Here is a 4,170-nt window from a genome sequence, read left to right as displayed (position 1 = left end):
AGCTCACCAGGAAACACGGGGGAATCACACACAGCATGAGGGAGAACACGACGCCGAACAGAGGGAGACTCAGACAGAAATACACAGAGGGTAAACGAGGAAAGTGGGCACACACGGGGAACACAGGTGACACTGATAATCATAACGAGACAGGGCGGGGTGAACTGAACATGACATGTAGAGGCACAGAGGTTCCGACAGGAGGAGAGAGAGCACGGGGAAAACACAGACATAACGGGCTGGGGAAACATGAAACAACCACAAAGGGAGACGAGGGCTCATCAATACATAGAGGGCACACAGGGGGGAGAGAGCCATGAAGGGAAAACACTTAGGGAACAACACAACAGGGCAACTCAGAAGACATGGCCTAAATAAGGAACGAAATACAAAAATACAAAGAACTAAGAATACTGGGCCCACATGGCCCAGGACCATGACAGTGTGTGAATGTGAGAGTGAATGAATAGTGGCATTGTAAAGCGCTTTGGGTGCCTTGAAAAGCGCTATATAAATCCACTCCATTATTATTGTTATTATTGAATTACTTACGAGTTTGATTTGTCAGCAACTTTCTGCCAGCCCTCTCTCCTTGCTTTTGCAGCCTTTGCAGTGTTCCCTTGCGTTTTAATTAAACTCTGAAACTCCTGAAATCCCTCACTCAAGAGTTCTTGCTCTGCTGCCGAAAAATACCGAGCGCGCTCCTTCGACATTTTCGCCGACCAATCAGAGGGTTGCCGATCAATGTTTCTACTATCGATGCGTAGCCCCTGTTGGGCCACCCAGTGATCTCACATTACTTCATCCAGCTATACTAATCGTCAACAACAGGTGTGTTCGGGGAACCGGAATAGCGAGCTCAGAGTTAGCGCGATGATTTGGTCTTGGATGTTTCATTTGATCTTGGATGTAGTAAGCGACGTACGAAGCACAGGGCCTTGGTTTCAGTATTATTCTGTGAGACAATAAAAATAACACCATGTTTTTGTTTTCCTTTACAGGGAATCAGCCCTAAGATGTTAGCGATGCAACAGAATGGGAAATGCTACATGAGTTTATAATCAAGTTCACATGATTTTTCTTTGATTTTATTATCTGCAACCTTTAACTTTGGAAAAAAATACTAATATTTATGTACTTATATATGTAAACATTTCTCTTCACGCATGTGATTTTTAATTTTTATTTCACAAAAGGTAAGAAAAAAAGTAAATTCTTGTATAGCTCTGTGATAATAAACGTCCACGCACACAGCGTTACACCTGTGGTGTTTTTTTCAATTTGCAGTCTATTTCTGCAGCAGATTTTCAGTTGCCCTCATACCACACACAGATCTCTATTCAGGTCCCGGCGGCATACTTGAAAGGGAAGAATTCAGATATGTGTGAGTCAGCCTCCCTCTCCTGACACCACACCCTGAACACACTCTCCCAAGCACCTTTCAAGAAACATTACAAAGTGCTTCAAAACAAACTGCTAGAATGTAAAAACTAAAGCAAGTTCATAAAGATGAGTTTTTCGCTCAGAGGGAGAGAGTGCCAGTGTTGCAAAAGCTTTGTCTCCTTCGGTGTGATGCATAGCCAGTAGGGCCCTGATGACCATGCAGCACTCTAAAGGCCAAAATCCAATTCCAAAAGTGGAGTCTGAATTTAAAGAAGACCCAGTGCAGCTGGAGTGTGACATGTGAGTATTTAAAAGAAGTCTCGCAGCAGAATTCTGAGCAACACTGCTAACACAGTGGATGCAAAACAGCCTTTTCCCGTAATGGGGAATAAAATACGATCCTTTTCTGAAATCTGTCCAAATGACTCATACAAGCCACCTGTTTCACGTACTGAGTGCCAAAAACGTGTTGGCTGCGCCGGTCTGCCTTATTGTGTGATGCCACTCAACACAGAAAACCCTTTGCATGCTACCTAGAAGTGCAAGAAACAAAGCTGTGAAAAGTTTTATTATTCTTTCTGTAACTCTCTTCATCGCGACCTCATCCAACATGCACAGAAAAGTCTTCTACATTTATAGAAAGTAACCAATATTGGAATTTTGACTGATATCTGGTTAAAATGTAGTAAGTTCAACTAAATATGTTGCACCAGAAAAACACCCACAGTTTAAGCAAAAGACAAAGACGTCCTGTATAATATAAACATTTACTATATATTTTATTTTTTTCTTTTATGTAACAAAAAGCCTGCTGAGCACAGCATAGTGCAGACATCTGCACTATGAAGAACATGCCAGGAATTATCTGAGTGGCATTTTACTTTAATGACAGTTTATCCTTCACATGATCAAGAATCATTAACTATGACTTCAGACATATGTATTTAAGTTTTGTTTTGTTTTAATCAAGTATTTCTTACAGTTATTTTTAAAAAAGAGTTGGCCCATTCACATGGCAAGAACAAAGGCGCTGATGTTTTTGTTTTTTATAATATTACTAGTATTAAACTACATTTAAGTCCCCAACAGATAAGGATTGTATGAATGAATGTTCAAATGTTAAAATTAATGACAGCACAAGAAGGAAAAACACTGAACAAGCACAGCTCGGTTGGGAGGGTTGTCATGAGAAAGCTTCTCTGATACAATAAACATGGCAGCACTGCTTAGGTTTGTAAAGCAACATTTGATAAAACCACAAGACTTGAAGAGTAATCTTTTTTTACAGATGACACCAAATTGAGGATGTTTGGTCATAATACACAGCACCACATTTGGAGAAAGCCAAACACCATGCCAACTGTCAGCACAGTGCGTGGAGAAGTAATGATTTGGACCTGGGCATCACCTCGCAGTCATTGAGTTGACCAAAATCCCTCTGCATATAAAAGTAGCACAAGGTGACACTTTTGTGCCATTAGCTTAGCTAGTTTCAACAATGTATAATTCACAGCGATTTTCTTGGCACTTAACACCAACACTGCATTTTCTCTTCCATGGCTGCTGTGTCTGTTGGGATGGTGTTAGTTCTGTGTGGCAATGTCCTGATAACACAATGAGCTTGCATCAAGACGTTAGGCTAACTGCCCTTTCTAAATTGCCCATATGTGCAGATTCGAGTGTGCATCTCTGTCTCTCTATTATGGCCTTGTGACTAACTGGCAACCTGCCCAGTGTGTACTCCACCAATCACATTGCGTTACATGTGATACCTTTCAGACTCTCCCACAACTTCAAGAATAAGTGGTCACGAAAGTGGGAATAAAATAATTGGCACATAATTTGCCCTTTTCAGGTAATGAAGTTACAGGCAAGTCTTACTGATAACAATACAGGAGCTGTCTATATTCAGTTACCTTGCAGCCTCTATGAAATATTCTTAGCTTCGTCTACACCTCACACCTGATATCTGAGGGATCTCATGGTCAGTGAACAGTTATATTATTTCAATATTTGTTGCTGTTATAACCATTGTATCCTTCTTGGAGCTCTATTTTATTATTCTGTAAGCAACTTTGTAACTATATTTTGAAAAGCTTTACACAAAGCTTTTTAGTATATTAAGTTGTAGATCTCAAAGCCCACTAGGCCATAACTGTCTTCACAAATTATTAATCTCAGTGAGACCTACCTGAATAAATAAAGGATATAGATATTAATACTTTGACATTACTAGTGGTAACACTGATAGACTTTTTCACAACAGTTCATCAGGCAAAATCCCTTCTCTCAGATAAGGTATTTTGGACACTTTTGCCTACTGCTCTGCTTTCTGACTTTCATGGCTGCAGACACATAGTATAGACAGATGCCAGAGAAATACTTCAAGACCACCAATCAAATCTATTGATTGTGTTAGACAGCAGAGTTTCAGAGATTACTCTTTTGGGGAATATGCAATAAAAAATGAGAGACCTTGTGAAACAATCCTTATCATTTCTAAAGAGGTGGCGAACTTTTGTGGACTCCTCCTGTCTTATGTGACCATTTTTGTTTGTGTTATAAGTTCTGGTGTACTCCTAATGTAGGTATTTAAAACTTTCCTGAGGCTGCTATATGAGTCATCTTGTTGAGCCCCATCAAGGCAGGGTTTCAATTTAGAATTCCTAACAGCATCTGGTTCCAAGGATTTACCTCAGTAAGTAAAGACACAACACAACTTCCTTCAACTTCATTCGCTGACTTCATTAAACAATCAGAGTAAAAAAATGTGCTGGGTGTGTGTGG

This window comes from Diplotaxodon limnothrissa, linkage group LG19, assembly GCF_057381915.1.
Source record: "Diplotaxodon limnothrissa isolate DT_005_m linkage group LG19, D_limnothrissa_male_GT1.1, whole genome shotgun sequence".
NCBI lineage: Eukaryota > Metazoa > Chordata > Actinopteri > Cichliformes > Cichlidae > Diplotaxodon > Diplotaxodon limnothrissa.
The sequence above is the reverse complement of the archived record's forward strand: the minus strand, read 5'-3'. Positions refer to the sequence as shown.